The sequence below is a fragment of the Schistocerca piceifrons genome, chromosome 5, assembly GCF_021461385.2.
Source record: "Schistocerca piceifrons isolate TAMUIC-IGC-003096 chromosome 5, iqSchPice1.1, whole genome shotgun sequence".
Classification (NCBI taxonomy): domain Eukaryota; kingdom Metazoa; phylum Arthropoda; class Insecta; order Orthoptera; family Acrididae; genus Schistocerca; species Schistocerca piceifrons.
Genome location: NC_060142.1, coordinates 426,421,082 through 426,442,033, shown reverse-complemented (window position 1 = coordinate 426,442,033; position 20,952 = coordinate 426,421,082).

The window sequence follows — 20,952 nt, the reverse complement described above, 5'->3', positions numbered from 1 at the left end:
TTCGAAAACAACTGTTATTTTCTCTCTCAACAAATCTTCCTTTTTCATTGCTAAAAAGAGTTTTTGTGGATAATAGTTTAATCTGTTTCTTCGCGGTTTCTTTATGGACAGAGAAGGCTTTTTCTTTGCCCGGATATTGCAAATTCGAAATCATTTTAAACTTTTAAACGTTTCGCCTCTTTTATGGTGGAACACTTTTTTAGCAGACGACGACTCTACCCCCTCACCAACGCCAGGAACTTCCATTCCCAGAATCCTTGAAAATGTCATTCCGATACTGTTAACTTTTTTTATCGGTTTTCTGACTGGTTTGGTGCTGCACGCTACGTAATGGCCCTCCTCCGCCAATATCTTCTTCTCAGAGTAGCACTTCCACCCCACATCCTCAGTCATTTGTGGGATGTATTCCAATTTCTATCTTCCCTTACAGTCTTTTACCCTACAGCCTTCCCTCAAGTACCATAGAAGTTATTACTTGAGATCTTAACACTTCACCTTATTTTCAACGTCAACCACATCTTAAATGGTTCGATCTCTTCTTTCCCGGTTTTCCCACAGTCCGTATTTTCCAACAATACATACATTACAGTACTGTGCTCCTAACGTACTTTCTCAGGAATTCCTTCCTCAAATTAAGGCGATTTTCCATACTAGTGGGCTTCTTTTGGCCAGAAATGTCCTCACTGTCTGTGACAGTCTGCTTTTCATGTACTCCCTGCTTCGTCCGTCACGTTTATTTTGCTTCCTTCACTTTGTCTACTTCGTGGTCTCCAATTTTGATGTGAAGTTTCCTGCTACTCTCTTTTCTGCTGCTCTTCATTACTTTCGTCTTTCTTCGATTATTCTCAATCCATAGTGTCCGCTGGTTAGACTGCTCATTCCATTCGTCAAGTCCTGAGAAATTTCACTTTTCGCTGACGATAGCAATGTCATCGGCGAATCTTATTGCTGATATTCTTTCATTCCGAATTCTAATCCCACTCCTGAACTTCTATTTGCGTCAATCCTTCACCGATGCACAGATTGAACAGTAGGGGAAAAGGACTGCATCCTTGTCTTATACCTTTCTTAAACCGAGCCTTCGTTTATTTCTATTCTCATTGTCCCTTCATGATTCTTACACACATTGTGTACTACTCGGCTTACCTACAGCTTATAGCTATTTTCTCGTGAGTTTCGAACATCTTGCACCATTTTATATTGTCTAATGCTTTCTCTACGCCTAGAAATCCTATGAAGGCGTCTTTTCATTTTTTTCCATTATCAGGTGCAACGACAGAACTAGTGCATTTACCTCTCCCAAAGCAAAATTGATCCTCGTGTAAAAGATCTTCATTTGTCTTTTCCAGTCTTCTGTATATTACTCTTGCCAGCAGCTTAGAAACATGGGCTGTTAAGCTGACTGTGCGTTAGGTGTCGCACTGATGTGACTTTGCTGTCTTCGATATTTTCTGGATTATATTTTTCCAAAGTCTGATGGGATGTCTCTAGACTCATATATTCTACAAATGTAATTGAATAGTCGTTTGACTGCCATTGTTTACAATGATTTTAGAAGATCCGAAGGACTTTTATCCATGCTTTCCATCTTAGTTAATCGCAAACTCTTTCAAGGTTATGTTAAACTTTGTTTCTACTACTGGATCCCCTATGTCTTCATTATCGACTCCCATTTCTTCCCCTACCGCGTCATCACAGTCACTTCACCTCTTAGAGGGTCGATCCGTGCTGTTCCATAGACGGTGCGTGTGAATGCCAGCGAATGAAATACATTGTAGGATGTTTTGGCGTTCAGTTCCGTGTAGTCCAGGGCGAACAGATGTTAACTATGGGCTCAGACCCTTGCGAGAAAACAGCAATGAATACAGCCTAATTTACCATAGCACTATACTTGTGACCCGGACACCACCCCACAACTAAGCAGCTGCTTTTTATGTGAAACGGCGAACACATGTTTTATAATTCGAATGTATCATTTGTTTGTGAATCGTAACCGCTTTACCAATAACATTCGTCATTCATTAAAAATCCCAATGGATCTGAAACATTACTAGGTCCATGTTTATTCCTGGATTTCTGGTAACACGTAGAAAATAACATTTCCTTCTACGGATGCGAACAGTGTGGTGCAAAGTAAATAACTAAAAACATTGCTGAGGACAGGAATTTTTTGAAAATTGAAAGAAAAGAACACAGTTTTTTTCTCGGGTGCCTGCTTTTATTTTGCTTTACTCCTTGGCACAATGATTAATCCTTAAGTGACAGTAGACTGAAAACACTGTACTGAAGCGAAAGGCGGCTACAAGACGCTGGCAGTCTTGCGGTAGGCGGCGAACTGCTCCAGATACTGGTGGGTGGTGTCAGTCGGCTGGTAGATGTCGTTCATCCGGTTCTGCAACAGAAATGCAATCACGGCTGCTCAGTACAGGGTGATCGACAGTGTTTTATTCTGTATTAAACATCGCACTTAGCAGGCAACCCATCTAACTCAGTCACAAAGCGACAATCACATAAACTTAAAGAGAGCGCTTGTTTCAAAGGAATTCATAGGTCTGCAACTAGCGTTATGACCACCTACTTTACACACTTCTATGAACAGGAGGCCTAGCCCAGCAAACTTATACGGGAATCGTTGCAAGAAAGGCGATGTTTCTCTCACAGAACACCAGAATCAGTTCAGAGTGTTTTCTTCTACAGCCTACATCAATTATTTGGTAAGAGGAGTTATGGTTTGTGCACAGCACAGAATCGTTTCCAAATATTGTTCATAATGTCCTCTAAAGTGACATGTGATTTATCTAACCAAACAAAGTAAACGTCAGAGATAAATAGCACACACATTGATAACATACACGGCTTTAGGAAAACGACTACAATACTCGTTTTCTTCATAACTACATATTCTAGCTGAATCAGTGTAATTTATTATGTCTTCTTTAAACAACCTTCAACTTGGTCATCATTTGCAGTGCGACACACATGGAAATGGCCCTGCTGGATGATGGAAGTGACCACAGCCGCTGGTCCTATTCCCTTTCCCCGCAAACCGTTTACAATACTACTTTCACAGGTGATACAGGTCCTTATAAGGCCCCATAGAAAAGTCTAACGCTGTGCAATATGGCCTTCCAAGTGGTCGCGCAGGAGACCCTCTTCTATCAACTAAAATTTGGGGAAATTATTTCTTACAAACATTTATGTGTTCCAAGGTGATACGCCGTGGCTCGCTAGCTTGTTTGGAAAGAAATCTGGCGGCATTCTTCCACAAAATGAGGGGAGGCATCTGGCTGCAAGATGGACAAAACGTCAGAACACTTACATCCCCTTTTCTTAAACTGATGTCACATTGGCATTTGTACAAATTAATCGACGCCATACTTGCACTTTATCCCGTGGCGTAAAAACTCGACTTTATTTCGGTTGCTCAGAATGACGATTTATGCATACGTTGAGACGTTGTCGCGTTTGTGAAAATCACACAATTGGTCTTCTTGGAAGATGTCTATCATTAAATTTGCAAATCTACTAGATTTCTTTACATTTTGAATTATATCTTTACCAACACCACAGTGAGAACTATGTCGTATGAGAGATTTCTTTGGAATTCGAAAACATGACTGCTGCATACGCGCAACATTTACTTCGCTGTTGAGTGACCTTGCAATCGATAATCCTCTGATCGTGCGGTAGCGTTCTCGCTTCCCACGCCCGGGTTCCCGGGTTCGATTCCCGGCGGGGTCAGGGATTTTCTCTGCCTCGTCATGACTGGGTGTTGTGTGCTGTCCTTAGGTTAGTTAGGTTTAAGTAGTTCTAAGTTCTAGGGGACTGATGACCATAGATGTTAAGTCCCATAGTGCTCAGAGCCATTTGAACCATTTTTTTGATAATACTCTGGTTCTCAGTACAAACTTGAAACTTCGTGACACATTATAACTAAGTGCCGGACTATGATTCGAACCTTCGCCTTTCGCTCCTGATCCACTTACCAACTGAGCTGACCAAGTACGGCTCAAAGTTCAACTCGGAAATTAAATCTTCTCTCGCTGGTGTTTCCCACATTATACAGGTCCAGGCAAGTTCTCTCTCTTACATGTTTGGTTGAGGGCAGCTTAGTCAGAGTCTGTGGGCTCCTTTCCTCTGCACGATGTTATGTAGCAGAACATATTTGGAGTTTAAAAGAAAGATGGAGCTCTTAGCCCTCCGCAAGGGTGGGTGACGAGTGTGGGGTAGCGGCTCTTGACTCCCACCAGGAATGTCGAGTAAAGAGTTTATATTCATGACGAAGCTGTCATACACTTCCAGAAGTCATTTCACGTGATTGCTCTCGTTTAGCAAATTGTAGCATTACGTGGCTGATCATGGCGGCACATTACAATGGCTTTAGCAACTGCCGTATAACGTGTCTGTTTGATCGTCGCAATGTTCATGAAAAATTATGCCATTTCAGTCGGCACAGCTGTGCTTTCGTGTTGACGTAATCCCAACGCAGATGCATACCTTCGCAGGGCAGTGTTGAAATAGCTCTCTCAACGTTTTTCCTGTAGACCTCTCGTAGCCGCTTTTGTCAGGGTACAAAAAAGGATCGATTCAGCACATCGGCAGCGCGCCACAAATCACAGAAGGACCACCGTCCCCTTTCCACTGCCTCACAAGTTAAACATGACAGGTAGTGGTAGACGTGGCCAGCGCGCGTCACCACTTCTTAGGTCACCTCAACAATCCTCCCAAGCTGCACCAAAATCGTTTATGTAGATCAGGAACAGCACAGGGCCTATTAACACTTCCTTGGGAAACGCCAGATATTACTTCTGTTGTACTCGTTGACTTTCCGTCAATTATTACGAACTCTGGCCTTTCTGGCAGAAAATCAGGAATCCAGTCGAAGAACTGAGATGATACTCCACAGGTATGTAATTTGATTAGAAGTCGCTTGTGAGGAACGGTGTCAAAAGCCTTCTGGAAATCTAAAAATATGGAATCAATGTGACATCCACTGATGATACCCCTCGTTACTTGGTGAGAATAAAGAGGTGGTTATGTTTCGCAAGAACGATATGTTGGCTGTTCGAAAATAAATCGTTTTCTTCGAGGTAATTCATAATGTTCCAACACAGTAAATGTTCCAAGATCCTGCTGCAAATCGACGTTAGTGAATTGCGTCTGTAATTCAGCGGATTACTCCTATTTCCTTTCTTGGGTGTTGCAGTGACTTGTGCAACTTCCCATGTTTTAGGTACGGATCTTGCGACGAACAAGCCGTTGTATATGACGGGTAAGTACGGAGCTATTGTATCAGCGTACTCGGAAGGGTTTCTGAGTGGTATACAATCTGGACTGGAGGCCTCGCCGTTATTAAGTGATTTAAGCTGCTTCGCTACCTATTTTTGGAAGCTACCTATTTTTAACTACTCATGTTTCCAATTGTTCTTGATGTGAATTGTGGAACATCTACTCCGTCTTCTTTGGTGAAGGAATTTCGGTAGTTTAGCAGCTCTGTTTTAGTGCCGCTGTTTTGATAACAACACCATTGTTATCGTGCAGTGAAGGTATTGATTGCATCCTGCCGCTGGTGTACTGTACATACGACCAGAATATCCTTGGTTTTTCTGTCAGATATCGATATGAGATTTAAAAAGGTGTTATAACTGCACCACATGTTATTATTTTAAGAAGGCCTATATTTCTCGAGTTAAAAGTAGACTACACGACTTCGTAACGAGCCATTAAATTGTAATATTTAGCCGGCCGATATGACCGAAGGGTTCTAGGCGCTTCAGTCTGGAACTGCGCTGCTGCTACGGTCGCAGGTTCGAATCCTGCCTCGGGCATGGATGTGAGTGATGTTCTTAGGTTAGTTAGGTTTAAGTAGTTCTAAGTTCTAGGGGGCTGATGACCTCAGGTATTAAGTCCCATAGTGCTTAGAGCCATTTGAACAATTTTGTTATATTTATTAATAACAAGTCACTTCAAAGCCTTTACTTCAGTGATTGACTCAGAAACGCACATCACCCATTATTAATCAGGGTGAGCTTCTAAGACCTTGTTGCGTTATCGGGTAACAGTTTCCGTTTCTAGTCCAGAGGCGTTGTCCAGACAAAAAGCAGCGATGTCGTTTCTACTCATAATACTAGCAGAGACGAATTTCATTTCTTTTTATATTTTGAAGTAATTGCTTTACTGGCAACTATGCTGCTGAACTCGAGGCGAGAACAGCCACCTGATGATGGAGCACGTTTTCGGAACTTATTAATAACGGTTAGGTGTACGTCTCTTTATCGATTTCCGAAGCGACATCGTGCGAAAATTATCGATAGTGGCACGTCGGCAGGCCGCTAGGAAGCAGCCAGCGAGCCCGAGAGCGAAGCTTATCGCAGGACGGGTAATTACCGGGTTCTGGGAGCGAGGCGGCGACGCGAGGTGCAGTGCAGCAGGAAGCGGTGGCGGCGGTGGGGCGCAACTGTTTATCTGCGCGGAACGTCCAGCCCGCCGAGTTTGTTTACTGCGCGCGAGCCGATTAGGGCGTCGGGGGAGCGACTCTAGAAGTCGGTGTATCAGTTTACTCGCGCCGGGCAGGCGAAAAGAAGGCGAGCCTGCGGGTGTTTGAAAAGACGATACCGCGGTATCACCACAAGTTCTGAAAACTAAACATCTATGTTTCAAAACACCGGCGATACCCTAAGGAAAACACCAAGTCCGTTTAAAGATACTTGCTCGAAACGCAGGCGATTAAAATTCATAAAAGTGTGCTTCACAGATTCCTGGCAGCGTTACCAAGCAGAGGAATAGCCCCACGTCCTCTATATTCTCTTAGTAACGGAATCAACACTGCATAAAATAGCAACGCTCTATGAGGTGCTCAGTATTGCAGTATTATGAATGTAACATACACAACACTGGTGTAATATTCAATAATATTTATTATTTGTCACACGAACAGGTTTTCGGATGTTACGCCATCGTCAGGTACAAACATAAGTATGTGGTACAAAGAAATTTTGTTTGATCGAAGATTTTAAAGTAGTGCATCTACAGAGTGTGTCTAATCCAAGAAATGAACATTTTAATGCCAGAATAGGAATAAACAAGACGGATTTAAGCTTAAATCCAGCAATGTAAAAACATTTTATGTGCACAACATCCGTTGGACACCTTTTGGCCAATGGCAAAGGCAGTGCGCCAGCTTTGGAAAAGAACTCATATATAAAATTACTTTTAAGCATGGCAAATTCTGCACAGGTCAGTCTGACAGGGCAATATGTACGCTAAATGATAATTAATTGAAACCCTCAGCTGCCGACAGGTGTTATTTATATACCTCGATGGGGGCAGCTGAAAATGTGTGCTCCGACCGGAACTTGAATCAGGGATCTCCTGCTTATATGGCAGACGCTCTATCCATCTGAGCCACCAAGGACACCCGTGTCCCGTAAGAGTTCGGGCAACCTGTGCGCATTCGCACAGACGAAGGTCAATAGTTACCTTAGTGTGAGCGAGTAATGAGTGAATGGGCACGTATCTATTAGGTACATTACGTATATAGATTGTAGACAGTTGCGAATGTGGGTCTCAAGGGAGGCGTGCAAGGGATAACTCGTCGTGCAATCGTGCAATTCATCTGTGTCCTCGCTGGCTCAGATGGATAAACCGGCTGCCATGTAAGCATTTTCAGCTGTTCCCATCGAGGTATATCAATAACAACTGTCGGCAGCTGAGAGTTTCAATTAATTATCGTTTATTCTAGTGAAGCTGCACGGTCATCAATGGTATCTGTTCTTTCGAGAACAGTTACTATCTTCATATACAATATTTACGCGCTTGAAGGAGCACCACATATGTTGGATACTTAGAAACGGAGACTTCATTTTTGGAGACCAGCTGCTAAAAGAAAGTGAAACGTAAAGTATCACATCACATCCACAAATGAAGGAAGATGAACTACCTTGAAATTTTGGAAATTAATAAACACGTGTCCATCATCCCAACTTTAGTACTGAGTGTCTAGACACAGTTCCCTTACTAGCACTTCTTACTGCAGACACTGCTCATAATCACGTCCAGGCCCTGTTGCAAATTACTCCTCTTACTCACGTGCCTTATATTCCTTTATTTTAGTTACTTTAATTTTTCTCGTTGAGTTATAAAATTGTACTTTCTATAATCACAGCTGCTTCACTAACCTGCTTAATACCATTATTATATCTTACTGTTTATAATTCAGGATCTATTAAAGACAAGGCTTCTTTGTTCAGCCACATCTTTGGAATATATCACCAAAGTTTATAGTTCAACTATTTTCTGCTGTGTATAACTGTTGTAATTTGTCTATAATTCATTAGTTAATACGTCACATATTATATCTTAGTTAAATAATTTTACATAATTTTTACACTAATACAGTCCGTCTTCTTTTATTACTAATTCTGACATTAAAATTTTCATCTCTGGAAATGGAAATATCTGTAGATGCATTACTTTAAAATATTTGATCCAACAAAATTTCACTCCACCACACACTTATGTTTGTACCTGATAGCGTAATAGGCGAGAACCGGTTCGTGTAACAAATAACAAAAAATTGTAGACTATTACATCAGTGTTGCGCGTATTTCATTCATAATGTATAAAATATCCTACCAATAACCGACAGAACAGTCAATCAGTGCAATAATGCAGTACATTATTACATTCACGCAACAGATCACAAGCAGTATTTACATTGTCATCTTTTTCCATAAGATAATTTTTAGAAGCTCCTCGCGTTTGTAACTAGGAAACGTTGAAAGTGCAAATTATAGTGACGTTACAAAAGTCATGGTATAGAGATATGCACAGATACAGATGGTGGTAGTACCGCGGATACAAAATATAAAAGGGCAGGATGTTGGCGGGACTGCCATTTGTACTCAGGTGATTCATGTGAAAAGGTTTCCGACGATATTATGATCACCGTAATATAGGAATTAACAAACTTTGAAGCGGAGTGGAGCTAGACACATTCCGGCAAGAACTATAGGGTGATCCAACTAAGCTCTTTACCTTTCCACATTCGCTGGTTTGTAAGGGATACTTATGTTTTTAAAGCAACCAGCACTCTAAACTCGTGAATGACAAAGACATCAAATGGTTCAAATGGCTCTGAGCACTATGGGACTTAACATCTGATGTCATCAGTCCCCTACAACTTAGAACTACTTAAACCTAACCAACCGAAGGACATCACACACATCCATGCCCGAGGCAGGATTCCGACCTGCGACCGTAGCAGTCGCGCGGTTCTGGACTAAAGAGCCTAGATCCGATCGGCCACCGCGGCCGGCACACAGACATCATGAAAGTTACATTTCCTCTATGCTGTTTTATAACGGTGTAGCGGTGGTTCAAGATACCTTTTCCACCTTATCCGACGGACGTGTTTCGTTGTTTGGGTATGAAATCACGAACATCCGCATAAGACAGCAGTCTGCTTGTTGTTCAAAACAGGTAAACCCTAAATTCTATGTACTGTTATTAGTCTGAAACTAGTAATAGAATTTTGAAAAGTTAAAAGCCGTGGTTTCGTCTCTCTTAGAACTACAATACTAGCGGCAGAAATCACTATGGTTCCATTAGAAAAAAGTGAAGGTGATGCTAATATCTCTGTAATTAATACAGCTATGAAAACAGACTTCATTAGAAATTATTCACAATTCACTTGAGTGTGAAGATAATTAAAATATGTTAAACGATGCAGGGTCGTATGTCACTGGAGGAGAGAAAGTGTTCTTTATGATGGTAAAAAAGCACACCCTTTTCCCGTTTTCAAGAAGGATCGTCGAACAGATGCGCTACACTATAGGCATGTATCTCTGATGTTGGTAAGCTGTAGAATTTTAGAACATGTGTATTATGGCATTTCGAGAGCCGAAAATCTCCTCTCTAGGAATCAACATAGGTTCTGGAAACAACGATCGTGTGAAATCCAGCTTGCACTGGTACTACATGAGACCTAGAAGACTGAAGATACCGGCGTCCTTCGTTGACTTCCTTAAGGCACTCCATGCAGTTCCGTGCTGACGCGTAATGAACAACATACGAGCGTATGGAATATCAGACCAACTGTGTGACTGGACTAAGAGTGTTTAACAAACAGAACATAACACGTTATTCTCAACAAAGAGAAGTCTCCAGATGTAAAAGTGACTTGGAGCATACCCCAAGCGAGTATTATAAATCCATTATTTTTTTACAACATATACGGTGATTCAGGTGTCCCTAACGATGGGTATTACGCAACCCGCAATGCATTCAAATGCCACGTGCAAGATTTTCACATTCTCTCGCTCGCTACATGCAGACTGTTAGTGTTAAAGAAAAAATTAACAAGACCTTTTCCTAGGAAATTTAACATAGTTAAATTCTGCACTGGAATACATTTTCTCCCGAGGTGGTAGTTTTCGAATTATTAAAAAAAAAAAAAACTTCAAACGCGTTTTTCTGGTATAACTCGTAAACTGAGACCTCCAGCGAGAACGTATCTCAGTAAAAAATTTAACTACATTAAATTTCGTACAACAAGCTCTTGTTAATTTTTATCTGTAGAACTAACAGTTTGTGCTTAGCAAGCGAGAGAACGAAAAGGTGCTGCGGGTCGCATAAAACCCATTGGTAGGGGCAGCTGAATCACCCTGTATATAAAAGACGTAGTAGAGAACATCGGAGTTCCATGTGGATTTTCGCGGATGGTGCTGTTGTATTTAGAGAAGTCGCGACGCTAGAAAATTGTAGCAAAGCGCGGGAAGACCTGCAGAGATCGATAGTTGGTACAGTGAGTGGCAGATGAGCCTCAGCAGAAAGAAATGTAACATATTGCGTGTACATAGAGGGAAAGACCCATTATTGTACAATCAGACTATTGCACAGCAGTCAAAGGAAACATTTCCATAAAATACTAAGAGTATGTGTGACTGGATAGTTACTTCGCCTTGGTTGCTCACACCGCTTTACGGTAATCCCGAACATTGGCAGGGCATAATGGGGCGCAGCAACAGCGGAGACGCGCTGAGGCTTGAGCTGCGCCAGAGCAGAACATGACGCGGCGCAGATCCGGGACGTGCCGTAATGGCCGGCAAATCGGATCTGCGCGGCAAGCACGGCCCAGTCTACCTATACAGCCTCACTGGCTGGCCTCTACGTCTGTATGCGTTAAGCCGCTCCAGGCTACGGCACGCACAAGCGCCGGCTGTCGAACAGGTGCGTGACAGCAGTCAGGCTGCACCTACTGATCACTGGCCCTTTATGGATCAGAACTCGAAATCCCTTTTGGAACATATAAAGTTATACAGAAAGTGGCTCGTTGCTGTATTTCTTGAACTAATTTAAACCAGAGCCACTTTGCTTAGCCACCATTATTAAGGACAAGTCAATGTTAATTAAATGTTACTACGGAACGTGACGATGTGATGATCATTCAACGACGTGCTTTACACTTTATAACGCTCATTGTGCCTAACTGTTAGAGTAATAAAGGGTGTCCCATGAAGAATGGTCAGTATTCAAGGATATGACAGAAACGAACATTCGAAGCAAAAATCTAGCAAGCATAGGCTCTAAACTGCATACCGGTGCCGTAAGAGCTATGAACGATTATTCACACTCCATACTGTGAAACAAATCTCTTCTACTGGAAGCTGTTTGCGTTCCATACTTCGGTAGGAGGTAGTATGGACCAAAACAAGATAAAGTCGTCTAGTAAACATGAGGTCTAAAATGTGTACCTTAAGAGCTACGACCACTTGTTCCGCAGAGGTGTGTTTCACAGCAGCGAAGATGAACAAGTGCCCACAGCTCAGAAGATAGACATTTTAGACCCCATGTTTACTGCACTTCTTTGCTTCGAATGATGATTCCTGTAAAATCTCTGAATATTTACCATTCCTCCTGAGGCAACCTGCATATCATGACTATGCTTTTTAGTGGTCTAATCACATATGAAGATGGCAGGTACCGAAACCGTGATGTGTATGTTACACATATTTAACTAATCAAGAACACACATTATGAAATGGATGTCTGTCTCTCTCTCTCTCTCTCTCTCTCTCTCTCTCTCTCTGTGTGTGTGTGTGTGTGTGTTTTCCCATCTCCTCCTAAACCTCTGGACCGATTTCAACCACACTTGAAACACGTTTTTTACTGTCCGTCAACAATAGATGTGGGAGTAACAACCACCTACCTACCATAGTTCAGAAAATATGACGTCATAAACAATTGGCTGTGTGAGAAACTGCCGCATCATGCATGACGTTAAATTTATTACTTCTTTGCTACCAATTCTGTTCACAACATATTTCGCTGACTGTATCCATATATTCCGTTGAATGTATCTACACGAATACATGACTGTACGACACACAGTGCAAGAGATATGACGGCATAAACGCTGAGATACATGAAAAATTGGCGCATCATGCATGAAACTATAATACATTTATTCGTTACTACTGAGACACTCCTACAGTAGATGCCTGACACCCGGCAGCACATATGACAGCTATCAACGGCTAAGCGCAAACGGCCGTAGGAGAAAACGACAGCCGTCGACAGAGCTATGAACACGTGACGTCAAAGATTCGTTTACAAAATTCGCATTGTGGACATGCAAAGCAGCAGCACCCAGCGTACAGAAAATGTCCTGGCTAATGTTTCTTAATATGGATACTATTCTTATCTGTACATATGGCTTTGTACGGTTGTTTCATAATTTCAAAGGTGTTTTCACGGGTACATGGAAACGAAACTTTTTTCGATACTTAGCTATAAACACATCTCAGTTTTTGCTTCCATGCCTAATACAAAATTGACAAAATGAATACCCGGGCAACATGTCCGAAAGACCAGACACCACACATTCATTTAATTTGATAGGCCTAGCTGGGCAATGAGTCCATCTTCTTCAGTGCGGATGCGCAATTACGTCTGACCTCCTGTGGGAATCTCGGAAGAGCAAATATGGAGGAAATGGACAGAGGCTGCAGATACTTGGCGCTCGATGGGAGTGTGGATCGGCCTTGAGGCGATCCGAGATGCTCGGTGCAGTTGCGATAACACTGTGTCCCGGATGGGGCAGTGGTTGCCGCACATGCCTTGTAAGCAGGAGATCTGGGTTTCGAATTCCGGTCCGGTACACATTTTCACCCGTCGCCGTCGACTACGCATAATGTCTCGAAGCAGCTGACAGCAGTGCTCCCTCTCCTCTCCTTTCCTTTCCTTTTTTCCCCTCTCCACCTTCAATTTTCATACAATATTATTTAACCATTTACGAAAGCCGCATTCTTCCATTTGGCAATATGCCATTTTTTAAAGTTCATGAACATGTAAAACAGTAAAGACATACAGTAGGTAAGACTTGACACACTGATCATTACTAGCGAGAAGAACAATAGGAAGTACGTATCTCTTAACTAAGGATACGTATAACGAGAGTGCCAATTCTGTCAAGCAGTGTCGCATCACAGATGTAAAAGAAGACAATGAGGGTAAAAGATGACAATGGGGGAAGAAAACGGAAAACAGTGATCCAAAAGCTATAAAGCAAAATACTAGATCGATGAAGATGAAGTTAAATAGTTACCTACATGGTTAATAACTAACAGCCTATAATACATCGACTTCGTAATTATACTCAGAGGCTGTTACAGGTATATACCCGTCTGTACCTTCAGTAAACATTATAATCCCATTTCTGCTTTCACGCTGATTTTAAACACCAATGCTGTATTACTGCTTTCTTGCTTGCACAGGAAACTGAGGTTGACCAGAGCAAACTATCTGAAAATTTATAAAACATCTCATGAAAAGCTTTACGGTGTAGGTCAGACAAAAATCATTGTGAAGCAATTCAGAAATCACCCCTGTACAGAGGGAATGACGACGTGTAATTTCCGTCCTCTCGACATGACATAGAAAAATGGGAGCCATGGTTTATTATTTGAATTTGTAACTTAATTCCGTAACAAAATAAATGAAGTATCGCAACTTATCATCAGGCGACCATTCAATAAGTACAATCTTAATTACATATAGTACATATATGTTAAATTACGGATTATGAAATAAGTACAACAGCACTCGGGTCGGCGTAGTAGTTTCTCATCGTAAGAAACATTTTTTCCCCAATGGATATGAACATGAAAAAATACAAGTACAAAACGAAAACTAAATGACGCAGACGAAAGTGCGGAAGTTCGAAGTTTGGACATGGGCATTCAGGAAGCAGGACGGCGTGATGCAGCTGCATCTCTAATTTGGACTGCTGAGTCGCGGGTTACTGCGGCAACCCCAGACTCACTGACCTGCAGGTAGGGTGGCGGAGTGGCCTGCACTGAGGAGCCCAGGAAACCCTGCAGGAACTCGCGGATGAGGTCCCAGCAGCTGCCGGGGACGACGCACGGCCGGTACTCCACCTGCAACAGAAGGCGCAGTTTCCATTGCAATTAGATGTTAGTAAACGACGGCGGTTTGGTACACCTAACAAGCACACGATAGGGCCTTCCTCTTCGTTACTGACGTGAAGTGGTGAAACCGCGTCTTTCTCTTTAAAACGACCCAAACATTGCTGAGCAACTCGTTTTTGTATTCGCTGCTTCAGCAAATATGGCATCCCTGTTCCACAAGATTTTCTCACACTTAATGTAAAATGCACCATAATCTCTATCCTCGTATGTCTATACACCTCTAATAACAGTGTCTACTTTCTCCCCCCCCCCCCCTCAAATCCAAATATAATTTGCCATGATTCCCACATTTAAAGCGCCACAGATTCCCAGCTGCAAAGCTGCCCTGAATTTTAATAGTAATAATCCATACATACAAGGTGTAATGTGTATAATGCAGTTATTTTTATATGTGGCACCTTAATATGGACGCACATCAGTGTCTTGGTTGTTTTTTCTCTGAGTCAAACAGCCCTCCCGCAAATCACACACACATCACCTGATGTTTTCTGCACAGTCGTAACTGCATCACTAAGCAGACTACACATGTCAGTATAGACTAACTGTTTTGAGTGCACGCGTCCACACTTCAGCACCTGACTTGCTGCACTGGAGGAAAATAAGGCTTGCTCTTGTCACGTCTACTTGGAGGTACTAGTCAACCTAAAAACATACTACTCCTAACGTTTACAATACTAGTCTGCAAATGAAGTAAATAATGAAATAATGTTGTTCAGTACACTGTCCTCAGCCAACAATACAAATACCTGCATTTATGCCCTGCGCATTACACCATGGGCAAAGCATGTACAATAAAAATGTATGTAGGCATGTTCCACATCTCCTACTAAACCACTGGACCCATTTCAAACAAACATGGTACACATATCACTTACCGTCTGGAAAGAATCACTGTGAAGGAAAGAACCACCTACCTACCAAAGTCGTGGGCGTGGCGGTGAAAAAGAAAAGAGTAGTTCACGGCGCACGAATACCCAGACTTTATTCACCCTTTATTTGAAAATGAGAACACGTAATGGCTTGCAAGAAACTTTACACGTAATTTCAAACCGCTGCGAAATTTTTTCTCGCTGACAAGATGATGAAAAGAAAGAAGTTTATCGCTCACTACACTTTCAATGCTCATGCAGTGAAACTGCCGCATCAGGCTTGACGTTTTAATTTATTAGTTCTTTGCTACTAACTGCATTCTCGACATATTTTGCATACAGCATTCACATATGCCGCTGAAACTATCAACAAAATTATATCATTGTACGACACAAAGTTCAGGTGATTCGACGTGATACATATTGAGCTCCATGAAAACGAAACTACAGGCCGAAGTCCGCTATAGACACAGGTGAAATATGTGTATAGATATGTGTGAAATATATGTCTCATGTGCGTACAAAGGCAAAGTCGCACATAAAAAGCTCCCCATAAACCCCTGAATCGATTTCCACAGAAACTGGTACACATGTTACTGCAAATCCCTATTGGTTTGGGATGATGACGTGGAGAGTGAGCGGGCAGAGGAAGAGATGAACAGACAGAGAGGGGGAAGGAAGAGATGGACAAACAGAGGGGAGAGGGGAGGAGGTAATGCACTTAGAGGGTGCAGTAGCAGATCAACAAAGGTAGGAGGTCGAGAAGGTGAACAGAGAAGTGAAGGAGAAAGATGAAAAGAGAATGGGGCAGAAGAGACGGACAGCGAGAAGGGGAAGGAAGAGAAGGACTAAGAGAACTGGAATAAATACATACATGGGCAACGTCGGGCACTCAGCTAGTAATGAAATACATGAAATGTTGTAATATAATCACAAAATTTGCTCAGTGCTTACTACAGGCATTTGGCGCTCCCCCTCCTTTTCGATGTGCGCCTGGCAACTGGGGGAACGGAGTCGATGAGGACAGTGACTTATCCTACCAAGAAGAAAAAATGTGAATTAATTAGGTGCACAGAATTGATCTGAATGGATCGATGGGGATGAATTGCATGAAGATTCAAGGATGTGAAATGGTGTCATCCGAAACCGTTCAGATATACTGTGAACGCAATGTAATGAATATGTAGCAACAATTTAAAATTGATTGAAACTATACTCGCGGTAAGCTGGAAATCCAGGTTCGAGTATGGGGACATCAGGGATTAACTTCCATGGTACTACAAGGTAGAGGGTAAAAACTGTAGAGGACGACAGACTGGAATACATCCACGAAATAATTAAGGGCATTGGATGCAATTACTACTCTGAGGTGAAAAGACTGGCACACTAGAGGAATTCGTGGCATCAAACCAGTCAGAAGACCAATGGGAGAAAAAAAAAGAAAGCGTGGGGTCAGGCATACCATTCTCCCGACCGTTGTCGACTTTGCAGACCTTGGAGTCTGCTACTTCTGGCATCATGACGCTCAGTCAATCCCAATCTAGTCCTCCCAGCAAGTACCGGGAATTGAACCCGGGTCCTATCTAGGCTGAGCACTCCGTTACAGAGGCAGACACAATGCGCTTATAAGAAAATTTCCTTTGCTACGACGGGCATTTCTGTTGCAGGCCGAGAAATTTTCTCCTTGTCATCTATACGAGCGAAGATTACTCGTAGCGTGTTGTGGCACGTTTTGAATCATTCACTGCATACTGCAGGATTCTCTGGAACAGCGCATGCATGGCCAACAGCTTAAATCCTAATTTTCTATGCGCCACGGAGCACTGTTCCCGGGAGAAAGATGAGGTCGAAGTAATTGTCTTTTGTGAGGAGTCGCGTATGGAGCACCCAGCGGCGACGAGTGGGAACCAACCCGCAGGGAGCGTTAATCTCTGGAACACTGCATTTATGAGCCGTGGCGAGGTGGCGCGACGGCATTCTCGAGACACACCTAGCGTCGACATAAAGGAGGGCCGCATCTTCTGGGAACGTGACGGCATGCGCCGCCTCCCCGCGTGGATGGATGGGTGGCTGGCTTCTAAACAGTCGGCGGCGCCCACACGACAATGCGAGACGCGTTTGCAGGCGCACGCGCTCGACTCTGCGGAGCCGCCGCTACAAGTTCCGTGGCGCCTACCGTTGACCCCAAGACCCCGCTGCGTCACACGACTGCTTGTTGCCGCGCGTCTGTAATCAGCAGGCAGTGGGCTCAACTGCTACCTTAGGTACTGAGATAAGTAAGCACATTGGACCAAACTTTAGCTACCTCCAAGGAACGTCACGCTAATACAGTGTCATACATCCTTCTAGCCATTTGCCATTTCATCTATTCAATATTTTAATTAATCATTAAATCCGTCTTTTACATTTTCAGTTACGCAACTGAATCTGTGTCCTTTTATTATGTCAATCATTCATTTTTCCAACTGCCGTGGCCAATTTTAATGGATGTGTCAAATTTTTTACTCTCATATGGCAGAACAGCGGCGACTTTTATCTGCTGACAGCCCTGCCCCCCCCCCCACCTCTTCCACACGGGGCGGGGGAACGAGAAAATAAAGCCGCAGTGGCCGTGCGGTTCTAGGCGCTGCAGTCTGAAAAGACCGCTACGGTCGCAGGTTCGAACCCTGCCTCGGGCATGGATGTGTGTGATGTCCTTAGGTTGGTTAGATTTAACTAGTTCTAAGTTCTGGGGGACTAATGACCTCAGAAGTTGAGTCCCATAGTGCTCAGAGCCATTTGAACCATTTGTTTCATGAAAATTTGTGTTTAGCTGGATACATTAATTCAGCAAAGGACAAGGCAAAGTCCCAAAAAAGAAGCACCGCCGTCGTCTTGGTTGTGGAGTGATGAACCGTTGTTTCCACGTCTAGGGGTATTTCGATAACCCCAGGACACATCGGTCTTGTGTGTTTCAATAGTTTAAGGAACCAATTAAAATTGCTGTACAGTATCCCGAGAGCTCACTCTTCGGATGTGAACGGTGCCACAAGAATTCTATCCGGTAGATTTTTAATGCCTTGTCGAACGATCGGACAAGCGTTTAAGTTTACAATGGGGATATGTTGATGAGGAAAACTATTCTCAGGCTGGTGCACACGGCTATGACGTCTATAGCCTTTGTGACCCAACCTCGTATCTTAGAAGCGAATCAGTAACTTCAATTTTGTCCTCTCACGCGCAACAGATGACTGGATTATAGGTTACACACAATGCATATGCATGCCGGTGAGTGCCTACCCCCTGCCGCATTTCAGGGGCATAAAAAAAATAATAACAAATGTCTAGCATCGTCTGGAAGCGTCAGCGAACATTTTGTCTCAAGTGTTGTTGCGCCGGCCGAAGTGGCCGTGCGGTTCTAGGCGCTGCAGTCTGGAACCGCAAGACCGCTACGGTTGCAGGTTCGAATCCTGCCTCGGGCATGGATGTGTGTGATGTCCTTAGGTTAGTTAGGTTTAACTAGTTCTAAGTTCTAGGGGACTATGACCTCAGCAATTGAGTCTCATAGTGCTCAGACCCATTTGAACCATTTTTTGTTGTTGTTGCACTGTATATTCAGCTGAAACCACTCATTGATGATAAGATACCACAGAACTAGAAAACTGCGAGGGTGTTCAGTGCTACGCCAACCCCCCCCCCCCTCCCCCCACCGTCCCAGACATTTTCTATGGGATTTATTCCGAATTATTTAGCGGGCTAGCCAAGGCGCGAAGGGTATGTGAGTGTCCGTAAAGCCAGGGACGAACGCGAGGAGCCCTGTGAACACGGCTGTCCTCATCTTGCGAGGCGGGGTGTCCACGGAGTACTCTTCATGAAATTAAAATTTAAAACAGTCGTGATGGCAGTTTTTTTATTGGAGTGAGTGGCCGGTTTCGACTTTCAGAGTCATCTTCAGACTCCAGAGCGGTGGATGGAATTGAGTTACACGAGCGTCGAGGGTCGACGGAACTCGTCTGGCAGGGTCCATCCACCGCTCTGGAGTCTGAAGATGACTCTATGAAAGAGTCGAAACCGATCACTCATTCCAATAAAAAAATTGCTATCAAGACTGCTTCAAATTTTAATTTTAACAAATTTTAAGATCGCTGACTATGCTTTCAAGAATTTCAAAAATTTTACTCTTCTTGAAAGTACAGGGGAAAGGTCAACACTTCGTCACTTAGAATACTGAAGTAATCATACTGGTTCATGCTTACGGTAAACTGTGTGTGGATAACCATAGTTTTTCTCCAGCTGATTCCTTACGTTTTCTGGGGTGTTGGCGGGAAGTCTTGTGTGATTTGCGTTTTACCGACATTTTCCCTTGTTCAAGACTTTCAATTACAGCCACAGATACTCGAATAAAGGTACTTTCGACGTTTTTTCGCATGTCGTGGATCACTGCATTAAATGAACAAATTTTCTTCCAGCCACTATTTTAATTTAAGGCCATTTGATGTTAAATCAGCCTCTTGCAGTTGATGAATACCGTCATTAGTGAGTTGACCACTTCGTACGCTATACATTTATAAAATGCAGATGGTAAATATAAAACAATTTTCTCCAAGGATAACTATAGAATAACCATATACGAAGACCAGTAAACTAGAGACCTTTTTTTAATAGCTCAGTTTTACCTACGATCTGTTCTCGATAAAGGAGAAATCATAAGACTTAAATTATACATTGTGATACCGTGATGATGTTACAAACTTTTAGGGAAGATGAAGAAGGGCAAATGTATCAGTTTGTGGTAAGGGACGCTGGTCCATACACGACCAAGTCGAAAGGTATAAGCGAAGATCATTCTGATACCTCTGACAGTGAATCTCTTCTTCTGCAACCTCTTTGTTTTCCATATTTTGGGAAGAGGTGTTGTGGACCAAAACAAGAAAGAATTTCCAGTAAAGTGAATACCTTAAGAGCCATGAGTACTCATTCATCTTTGCTACTGTGAGACACATCTCATTGACTCGCAGCTTTTAAGGTATGTGTTTTAGTGCCCATGTGTACTGGATAACTTTCCCTTGTTTTAGTCAATACTGTCTCCTCCCAAAACATGGGAAGCGAAGAGCTTTCAGTAGAAGAGGTAGACAGAAGTATCAGGACGATTTTCGCTTTTAACTTTCGACTCGGCCGTTTCCAGACCAGCGTCTCTTACCTAAAATTGGTACTATTATCCCTCTCGACAATACCTGAAAGTCTGTAACACAATTACGGAATTACCCTGTATAACACTCCATGAAAAAGTTTCCGTGTGATGGTATTGCTGCAGCACATACCGCAACTCCTATGCGGGTATATAAGCACTGACATGCAGGCAAGGGATTAGTGCATCTTTCCGATGTGGGCGAGGTAAATGAAGAAACGCAAATTCTGGCATGTTATTACCAAATGCGTCCAACCAGGACCAATGTGCTGCTACTCTTCTCTTGGTTGCCGAAGAACAAACTCCGCCAGACGTCAATCGGAGAACGAATAATAAGTAAGGGACAGCATTCCCGTCAGAAACCGATCATGTATAGTGAAAGCTGCGACAAGGAGTGCTGCTGTTTCTTGACAACGGACGTCGCCAT